Source organism: Agelaius tricolor, unplaced genomic scaffold (assembly GCF_023055355.1).
Source record: "Agelaius tricolor isolate 1412-34295 unplaced genomic scaffold, bAgeTri1.0.p SCAF_29, whole genome shotgun sequence".
NCBI classification, from domain to species: domain Eukaryota; kingdom Metazoa; phylum Chordata; class Aves; order Passeriformes; family Icteridae; genus Agelaius; species Agelaius tricolor.
In genome coordinates this window covers 8,786,531-8,797,599 of record NW_027269289.1, presented here as the reverse complement: position 1 = coordinate 8,797,599, position 11,069 = coordinate 8,786,531, and the positions used below count along the sequence as shown (strand labels likewise).

At 40.0% G+C, this 11,069-nt stretch overlaps 1 long non-coding RNA gene across 1 annotated transcript; it reads right to left on the bottom strand.

Annotated features, from left to right (window-relative positions):
* Positions 1–4,963: 4,963 nt before the first annotated feature.
* On the bottom strand, positions 4,964–7,601 carry LOC139600948 (uncharacterized). Its single transcript, XR_011682734.1, has 3 exons — positions 7,301–7,601; positions 7,179–7,219; positions 4,964–7,097 (listed from the first exon to the last, which is right to left on the bottom strand). It is a non-coding gene; the product is annotated as an uncharacterized lncRNA (long non-coding RNA).
* Positions 7,602–11,069: the final 3,468 nt, after the last annotated feature.

Genomic DNA, 11,069 nt, shown 5'->3' with positions numbered 1-11,069 from the left:
GGGTTGTAGCAACTGCGCATGCGTGGGTTCCGTCACTGCCGCGGCGCGGGCAGTCATCATGGTGGCGGGCGGGCCGGGGGGTGCGGGAGGCGGCGGAGCCGCGGGAACGGGAACGGGGCTGCAGCTGCGGCCATGGAGGGAAACACCGGGACGTCTGTGGTTGCAGGAGGCGGCGGAGCCACGCCATCCAGCAGCTCTGAAGCGGGAGGGTGCGGTGGGGAAGGCACGGCTCGGCCCGCCATGCAGCGGTGGCGGCAGGAGAGGGGAAGCGACCACGGGCGGCGCTGATGGGAGGCTGGGCTGGAGCGCCGCAGCGCCGGCACGGGGTGCCTTGGGTGGCTGGGGCGCCCCGGTAAGACAGTCATTAAAACACCCTAAAAATTATTTTAAAAGCCCTGAAAAAGCCCTAAAGGTATCCTAAACATTTCCAGAGAATTCCTAAAAAACTCCTGCAAAAACCCCCCTAAAATATCCTTAAAAATCCCTGAAAAATCACCTGAAAGACCCTAAAAAACTGTTTAACCCCTACCTGTAACACTGTGGCCTCCAAACATCATCTCTTACCTATTAATCGGGGTAACTGCAAGACCCTCAAACACCACCACAATCACCAGCTTGAGTTGGTCTGGACAGCACCAAATAAAATAAAATAAAAAACTTTATAAATAGAAAAATTAAAAATTAATTTTAAAAAAAGCTTTATAAATGGAAAAATAAAAAATAAAAATTAAAATTTAAAAATTAAAATTTAAAAAATAATAAACTTTAAAAATAGAAAAATTAAAACTAAAAATTAAATTTTAAAAAATTTAAAAAATAAATGCTTTAAAAATAGAAAAAACTAAAAAATAAATAAATAAAATTTAAAAAATAAAAGAAATGCTTTAAAAAGAGAAAAATCAAAACTAAAAATTAAATAAAAATAAAATTAAAAAAATAAAATAAATGCTTTAAAATAGAAAAATTAAAGCAAAAATTAAATAAAAAATAAAATTAAAAAATAACAAAAAAAGCTTTAAAATAGAAAAATCAAAAATAAAAATTAAATAAAACATTAAAAATAAATGCTTTAAAAGTAAATCAAAACTACAAATTAAATACAAAAATAAAATTAAAAAAAAATAAATGCTTTAAAAATAAAAAAATTAAAACAAAAATAAAATTAAAAAAAATTAAAAAGCTTAAAAAATAAAAAAATAAAAAAATAAAATAAAAAATAAAAAATAAAATAAATGCTTTAAAAATAAAAAGATCAAAACTAAAACAAAAAAAAAATTAAAAAATGATTGCTTTAAAAATAGAAAAATTAAAACTAAAAATTAAAGATAAAAATAAAATTTAAAAAATAAAAAGCTTTAAAAATAGAAAAATTAAAAATAAAAATTAAATAAAATAAAATTAAAAAATAAAATGAATGCTTTAAAAGAGAAAAATTAAAACAAAAATTAAATAAAAAATAAAATTAAAAAATAACAGAGCTTTAAAAATAGAAAAATCAAAAATAAAAATTAAATACAAAAATAAAATTTAAAAATAAAAGAAATGCTTTAAAAATAAAAAAAATTAAAACAAAATATTAAATATAAAATTTAAAAAAATGAATGCTTTAAAAATAAAAAAATTAAAACAAAAAAATAAAATTAAAAAATAAAATAAAAAGCTTTAAAATATAAAAAATCAAAAATAAAAATTAAATAAAAAATAAAATTACAAAATAAAAGAAATAGAAAAATTAAAACTAAAAATTAAAGATAAAAATAAAATTAAATAAAATATAAAGCTTTAAAAATAGAAAAATTAAAAATAAAAATTAAAGATAAAATAAAATTTAAAAAATAAAAAAGATGTAAAAATGGAAAAATTAAAAATAAAAATTCAATAAAAATAAAATTTAAAATAAAATTAATTTAAAAATAATGAAAAACAAAATAAAATCCATAAAGTGCTGTAAAGTACCATTAACGTTCCATAAAAGGTAGTGCCGTAGAGCGCGACTGTCGTAAAAGGTGCCGTAATGCGCGGATGTCGCGCTTTACGGCACCTTTTGCGACAGTCGCGCTTTACGGCAGTTTTTACGGCAGTCGCGCTTTACGGCACCTTTTACGACAGTCGCGCTTTACGGCACCTTTTGCGACAGTCGCGCTTTACGGCAGTTTTTACGGCAGTCGCGCTTTACGGCACCTTTTTGCGACAGTCGCGCTTTACGGCAGTTTTACGACAGTCGCGCTTTACGGCACCTTTTACGACAGTCGCGCTTTACGGCACCTTTTACGACAGTCGCGCTTTACGGCAGTTTTACGACAGTCGCGCTTTACGGCACCTTTTACGACAGTCGCGCTTTACGGCAGTTTTGCGACAGTCGCGCTTTACGGCACCTTTTACGACAGTCGCGCTTTACGGCACCTTTTACGACAGTCGCGCTTTACGGCAGTTTTACGACAGTCGCGCTTTACGGCACCTTTTACGACAGTCGCGCTTTACGGCAGTTTTGCGACAGTCGCGCTTTACGGCACCTTTTACGACAGTCGCGCTTTACGGCACCTTTTACGACAGTCGCGCTTTACGGCAGTTTTACGACAGTCGCGCTTTACGGCACCTTTTACGACAGTCGCGCTTTACGGCAGTTTTGCGACAGTCGCGCTTTACGGCACCTTTTACGACAGTCGCGCTTTACGGCACCTTTTACGACAGTCGCGCTTTACGGCAGTTTTACGACAGTCGCGCTTTACGGCAGTTTTGCGACAGTCGCGCTTTACGGCACCTTTTACGACAGTCGCGCTTTACGGCACCTTTTGCGACAGTCGCGCTTTACGGCACCTTTTGCGACAGTCGCGCTTTACGACAGTTTTGCGACAGTCCGGCTTTACGGCACTACCCTTTATAGAAATTTTAAGGTACTTTACAGCATTTTACGGCTTTCATTTTGATTTTCATTAATTTTTAATTAATTTTATTTTTTTTATTTAATTTTTTAAATTTAATTTTTATTTTTTATTTTTCCTATTTTTAAAGCTTTTTATTTTATTTTTTATTTAGTTTTTAGTTTAAATTTTTCTAATTTTTTTAGCTTTTTTTATTTTTTATTCAGTTGTTATTTTTAATTTTTCTATTTTTAAAGCATTTTTTTATTTTATTTTTAATTTAATTTTTATTTTTAATTTTTCTAGTTTTAAAGCATTTTATTTTATTTTATAATTTTATCTTTTATTTAATTTTTCTACTTTTAAAGCATTTTATTTTATTTTGTAATTTTATCTTTTATTTAATTTTTCGTTTTATATTTTCTATTTTTTTAGCTTTTTTTAATTTAAATTCTATTTTTAATTTTTTTTATTTTTAAAGCTTTTTTATTATTTTTTAATTTTTTAACTTAATTTTTATTTTTAATTTTTCTATTTTTAAAGCTTTTTTTTAAATTTAAATTTCTTTTTAATTTTTCTATTTTTAAAGCTTTTTATTTTTTTTCTTATTGTTATTTTATATTTAATTTTTATTTTTAACTGTTCTATTCTTAAAGCTTTTTTTTTTATTTTTAATTTTATTTTTTATTTAATTTTTATTTTTAATTTTTCTATTTTTAAAGCTTTTTATTTTGTTTTTTATTTTTATTTTGTATTTTTTAAATTTTATTTTTATTTAATTTTTAGCATTAATTTTTATTTTTAATCTTTCTATTTTACAGCTTTTTATTTTATTTTTTTAATTTCTTTTTTTATTTAAATATTCGTTTAAATTGTTTTTTTTTTAGCTATTTATTTTTTTTTATTCAGTTTTTATTTTTTTTTATTTTTCTATTTTTAAAGCATTTTATTTTTAAAATTTTTTATTTAATTTTTCGTTTTAATTTTTCTATTTTTTTACCTTTTTATTTTTTTAATTTTATTTCTTATTTAATTTTTATTTTTAATCTTTCTATTTTTAACGCATTTTTAAATTTTTTTAATTTTTATTCTGGTTTTATTTTTTATTTTTCTATTTTTAAAGCATTTTTTAAAATTAATTTTTATTTTTAATTTTTCTATTTTTAAAGCTTTTTATTTTGTTTTCTTATTTTTATTTTTTATGTAATTTTTCGTTTTAATTTTTCTAATTTTTAGCTTTTTTAAATTTTTTTTATTTAATTTTTATTTTTAATTTTTTATTTTTAAAACTTTTTATTTTATTTTTTTTATTTTTTATTTAATTTTTATTTTTAATTTTTCTATTTTTAAAGCATTTTATTTTATTTTTCAAATTTTTTTTTTAATTTTTCGTTTTAATTTTTCTATTTTTTTTACCTTTTATTTTTTTAATTTTATTTCTTTTTTAATTTTTATTTTTAATTTTTCTATTTTTAAATCTTTTTATTTATTTTTATTTGGTGCTGTCCAGACCAACTCAAGCTGGTGATTGTGGTGGTGTTTCAGGGTCTTGCATTACAGCACTACCTTTTATGGTACTTTTACGGCACTTTACAGCACTTTACAGTTTTTATTTTGTTTTTCATTTATTTTTCATTAATTTTATTTTTTTAATTTTATTTTGTATTTAACTTTTATTTTTACTTTTTCTATTTTTAAAGCTTTTTCTTTTTTTTTTTTTTAATATTTAATTTTTAATTTTAATTTTTCTATTTTTAAAGCTTTTTATTGTATTTTATTTGGTTTTGTCCAGACCAACTCAAGCTGGTGATTGTGGTGGTGTTTCAGGGTCTTGCATTACGGCACTACCTTTTATGGTACTTTTACGGCACTTTACAGCACTTTACAGTTTTTATTTTGTTTTTCATTTAATTTAAATTAATTTTGTTATTTTAATTTTTTTTTCTATTTTTAAAGCATTTTATTTTATTTGGTGCTGCCCAAACCTGCTGTAGTGCATTTTTATACTTTATAATACTTTGAAGTCATTTTGTTTTGTATCCCCATATTTTTCCCAAATGGTTTATCCCGAACTGTACCCCCCCCCTCCCTTTACCTGTGTTATCCCTCTCCTGGGATGAGATCATCCCCAAACCCCCACCCTGTCTCTCTGTCAATCACTCAGCCTCCCATCCCCTCCATGCAGAAGTTTCGGTCCAAGTGTCGAGTGATTAGTCAGAGGCTAGGAGTCAGCCCCCCAGGCCTTGCCCCATACACTGTCCTATATGTCTATCCCCCAGCATCCATCCCTTAGGGTCACTTAATGGTTGGTAGGATGTTATCTACTTTTAGTTTCCACTTCCCTTTAAATGTAACCTTGGCACAGCTCCCGGGGCTCTCGGCAGCCCCCTGAGATGCAGGGACTCCTAATAAAACCTTGGATTAACCCCTGCTAAGAGTCAGCCTTTTATCTTCTACCAATGTCTCTGGTGTCTCTTCTGCTGCAAAGGTGACCAGCCCAGGTGCCCTCAGTACCCTCGGGGCACAGAGAGTGTCTCCCCGCCAGCCCAGGTGCCCTCAGTACCCTCGGGGCACAGAGAGTGTCTCCCCCCAGCCCAGGTGCCCTCAGCACCCTTGGGGCACAGAGAGTGTCTCCCCGCCAGCCCAGGTGCCCTCAGTACCCTCGGGGCACAGAGTGAAAAACTTGAAAAGCATCACACACACAAGTTTAAATCCAGTCAGCATACACTGACACACACAGAGACGAGCAGACGCAGACAGACACAGACACATGCTCTCACACACACTCTTCCCACTTACACGCTCGCTGCGGCCCTTACTCAAGACACTGAAGAACGCGCTTCCACGCATCTTCTGGCTGCCGCTCCTCGACGTCAAATGGTAGATTCTGGGGAAAATCGGTTGCCTCGGGGACCTGTGAGACAACAGGAAGCGGTCAACGAGTGGCTGACAGCTAGGACTTGTCCCCCCTCTGACCGATAAATTTTCTACCCAAAACCCCATTAAAGACAGATGAACAGTAAAGTTTTTATAACTCTTCTACCTAACTGTGACTATGTGCCTGGGCAGGGCAGCTCCAATCATAAGCGGCACAATCTAAGTACACACAACAATATAAGTCGATGCATACAGTGCAAGCGTACATAGAGTGTAGGTACATACAACACAAGCCAGCAGGGGTACACACAGTGTAGGCACATACAACACAAGCCAACATAGGTACATACAACATAAGCCAGGACTTGAGATAACTCGCTGGAAGATTAATTCTTGAGTCCTATACCTTTTGAGAAGATGGAACCTATAGAACTACTGCAGTCACGTGAGGAGGGTGTAAGACACTCCCTCTAGCAGTCCAAGAGAATGGCATGGAAAAAAAGGCACTACCAAAGCCGGTAGTGAGAAGGAAGATGGATGAGAACATCTCCCTTTGAGACATTCCTGTCTCAAAGAGTAAAAATGTAAAAATACCAGAATAAGGGATATCCGGAAAGGAATGTGAGTAGAAGACGGCCTATGTGGCACAGAATAGTGCCGATAAAGCATCGAGACGTAACAAAGGTCTATGACGTGGAAGACAACGGACACAGACTACATAACACAGACACATAACATAACACAGAGACAAGTGGCAACTGCCTGGCACTTTCCCCTTAGGGACCCAAGATTCCTAGCGCAAGATGAGCCAGAGGCTGATGATGCCAAAGGAAAGGAAGCCCTATGACGATGGCACGTGATGACGAAATGTAACTCGTTAAAAGAAGTTAGTGCCAAAGTAGTTAAGAGGATGCTCGAGAGGCTCAACAAGCCTAGAGAAGGAAGCGGACTGCCGGGTGACCATGGCGATAGCTCCGGACCTGAAGGCGAGCTCCTCGGGGGAAAGATCCGTGACGACGGCGAGTCGAGGAAGGCAGACGACGCAAAGTTCCCGAGAATGTGGAGATGGGTTGGAACTGCCCTGCCCGGCAAAGGCTCTGGTGAGGCTGAGGGGAAACCCTCTCCCTTTACTTCCAGAGAGCCCAGGCCCCTACAGACCTCTCTGCTAAGCTGACAACTGATTGCCTACTGTGATAGTAAAGGTTTTTCCCCTTCTCCCAGCCACTGGCCCCGACACTTAGCTTTTGGAAGAAGAGCGGTCAAAATCCATCCTCGGTCAGACGTGGACATTGAGACGTGCTCCATGTGTGCCTTGGTGCTGCCGTTTCCAAGCTTTGGCTACGAGCCTCCTCAGGGTACCTAAGACAAAACAGAAAAGGTGACTATTGCCCTCAAAAACAGTAATTCCCGGGAGTACTCCACACGACTGCCCCAGCTCACCTCAAATCTTGATTTGACTCCAGAGGGTGCCCAGAAGATACCTGTAATAAGAATAAATACACACTTGGCATGCTGCTGCATAATGCTCACCTAGGAGTCAGCCTGACTAAACCCCGACTCACCTGCCCTCCTCTGTTCCTTGGCATGCCTAGGGCAGCGACAGCACCTGGAATGAAACAAAGCGGAAAAGCATGCTGAGATTCTGTGAAAACACAACATCTCCCTATCCTGACAAGTATGCCACACCAATACCTTAAGCTTGCGCCCACCTGGCACGGGCATGCTCAGCCAGGATAGATTGCACGTGGACCACCTAAAAAAACAAAAAAAAAAAAAAAGTGGAGATGCTTAGAGCTGCACCAGAAACTGAGACTTCAGCAATAACAACTGCTTCTGTACACTACTCAAGGCTCACCTCGCCCACTCGGCCTTGACTGCTGCTCTCGGCCTTGACTTCCTAAAAAGAGAGACAAAGAACATGGCTGTAACAGCCAACATTTATGCATCCTCTACAGAGACAAACAGTGACTGACCTGCTGGGGGGAATCCCCTTCCTGGGATGGGGTGCTTGGCCCTGGATTTTATCCTTCTGCATCTGAAAGAAAGGACGAAAGTCAAAGGGCTGCAGGAGAACTTAAAAGCTCAAGATATTTTGTGTCCATCTACAAATCCCATCTAGAGTCCAACTACACCCCACATTATAAACTTCAAGTCCCCGGGACTTCTCCTATTGCACCGGGCTATGCAGCAGGGCAGAGCAGCTCCGGAACAAATGTGTGCTGACACCCGTGACATAGGACAGGACGTGACAGACAACGGGGACACAACACGGACAGAAATCTCCTGGCAAGGAAAATGGCTGCGAGGACTGAGAGAATGCAAAAGAAGATGACCGAGGTGAGACCGATGGTGAGCTGATGAGGCTCAGAGAATCCTGGAGGAAGAAGATGCTAAACCGAATGATTTATTCCAAGAACTGCAAAGATGGATGCCTGAGAATCCTACGGCCAGAAGCCTCTACCTGCCCTCACATTCTTTCGAGTCCTAGTCCGCCATAATGGATCCTGGCGGGGCAGAGCTGTCCATACAGCTCAGAACAAGACCTGAAAAGACACCCGATCGGATGCTTCTAAAGAGACAAGAGAGTCTGATGCCTATCTGAGCTCCCAAGTGGAAAGATCTATGGCCTGGTCAAGGAATGCAGAGAGCACAGACGATAACAACGATGCCAGGGTTTCTGACAGGCCCCGCATAGGGCTAAGGTAAAAGACATGAGATACCCAAACAACACACAATAGACAAGGGACACGATACACACCGGGACTGCTCTGCCCTGCACACCTCAGCACTGTGATCAAAAGTGAGACTTGGCTTTTATGGGGCCGCTTCATGGAGACACCCCCACCTCCAAAGCAGAATCAAAAACCCCTCCCAGTAATTCTCAAACCAGCACCCTGCTTTCACCCCCTCTGTGGGTCATAGCCCTCTACTTATCTCTCGCACAGCTAGGGATGCCGGTCTCAGGTGCAAAGGAAGGCCACCTCGGCAGCTGGGAAGGTCCTGCTGGCACCAGGCTGGTGTCTCTCAGACAGCTATATTAAAGAAAACCAAACATCAGTGCCTGATCTCAGCAGCCCATCGGCCAAAATCCCACAAGTCTGCTACTCACCGTTCTCCTAAGAACGCTCAGCTGCTCGGGCCGCACGCTTCGGGCATGCTCGGAGACCGAGGCCGTCGTCACAGGGCACACCTGGGTTAAGAGGAGACGGGGTGATTTGGCATGGCTGAAACCTGAGGGGACCCTCGCTCCTCCTCCCTACTTCCCCGACTCGCCGCAACTCCTTGGCAGGTGCCCAAGGCCACCTGGATGGCACCTTTGAATAGAAAGGTTCAGGGCTTCATCACCAGGTCCTGTAATGCATCCACAGGGCTCACACGTGCAGGAAACCCGGTGCATCGGCCGGTTGGTGACTGAGGCTCGGCATACTCCGAGTGGATTGCCTAAAGTGCATGAACGAGAACGGAAGCTTAGAGCTACACCAGAAATTGAGACCGGAGCAATAACAACTACTTCTCTCCACTGCTCACCTTGACTGCTGGTATCCAGACTTACTTCCTAAAAAAAAAAAAAAAGACAAAGAACAGTACTGCAAAAGAGTCACCATTTACACTTCTGCTGCAAAGACAAATGGTGCCTCACCTGCTCAGGGGAATCCCCTTACCCGGGATGGGGTCCTCTGGCACAGATTTAATCCATCAGAATCTGAAAAAAAAAGTTAGGACAACTTATCCTGCAACAGTTTGGCTCTTAAGAGCTCCAGATATCTTGTGTCCATCTACAAATCCCGTCTAGAGTCCAACTACACCCCACATTACAAACTTCAAGTCCCCGGGACTTCTCCTATTGCACCGGGCTATGCAGCAGGGCAGAGCAGCTCCGGAACAAATGTGTGCTGACACCCGTGACATAGGACAGGACGTGACAGACAACGGGGACACGACACGGACAGAAATCTCCTGGCAAGGAAAATGGCTGCGAGGTCTGAGAGAATGCAAAAGGAGGTGACTGAGATGAGACTGGTGGTGGGCTGATGAGGCTCAGAGAACCCTGGAGGAAGAAGATGCTAAACTGAATGATTTATTCCAAGAACTGCAAAGATGGATGCCTGAGAATCCTACGGCCAGAAGCCTCTACCTGCCCTCACATTCTTTCGAGTCCTAGTCCGCCATAATGGATCCTGGCGGGGCAGAGCTGTCCATACAGCTCATAACAAGACCTGAAAAGACATCTGACCGGATGCTTCTAAAGAGACAAGAGAGTCTGATGCCTGTCTGAGCTCCCGAGTCCAAAGGTCAATGGCATTGGTGCCAGGCCAAGGAATGCAGAGAGCACAGATGCTAACAATGATGCAAGGATTTCTGACAGGCCCCTCATAGGGCTAAGGTAAAAGACATGAGATACCCAAACAACACACAATAGAAAATAGACAAGGGACACGATACACACCGAGACTGCTCTGCCCTGCACACCTCAGTTCTGTCCTCAAAAGTGAGACTTTGCTTCTATGGGGCCTAAGGGGCCACTTCATGGACACCCCCATCTCCAACAGGGACTCAAAAACCCCTCCCGGTGGGTCCCTACCCTGCGCCCCGCTTTCATCCCCTCTGTGGGTCATAGCCCTCTACTTATCTCTCAGGCATCTGGGGATGCCGGTCCAGGTCATGTACAAAAGAAGGCGGCCTTGACGTCTCAGAAATTCCTGCTGGCACTGTTGTTCAACGACTTCCTGTTGTTTCTTAGTCAGCTACGTGAAAGAAATCCAAATATCAATGCATGATCTCTGCAGCACACTGGCCAAAGCCCAACAATTCTGCCACTCACCTCGCTCCTAAGAATGCCCGGCTCCTGGGGCCGCACGCTTCGGCCGCACTCCAAGGCTGATGCCATTGTCACGGGGTAAGCCTGGGGTAAGAGGAGACGAGGTCATGTGGCATTGCGGAAACCTGAGCGGACCCTCGCTCCTCCTCCCTACTTCCCCGACTCACCACAACTCCTTGGCCATTGCTGAAGGCTACCCTGGTGACACCTTTAAATAGAAAGGGCAGAGGCTTCATTGACGAGTCCCGTGGTACTTCTGCAGCGCTCAGGAGAGCGGCACACCTGGCGCGTCGGCCGGTTGGTGACTGGGGCTCGGAGTACTCCGAGTGGATTGCCTAAAGCGCAGAACCAGGAACAGATGCTTAGAGTTGCACCGGAAAGCGAGACTTGAGCAATAACAACTGCTTCTGTACGCTACTCAATGCCCACCTTGCCCACCTCACCTTGACTGCTGATATCCAGCTTTACCTCCTAAAAAGAAAAAGAGCAGTGCTGTAACAGAGTCACACTTT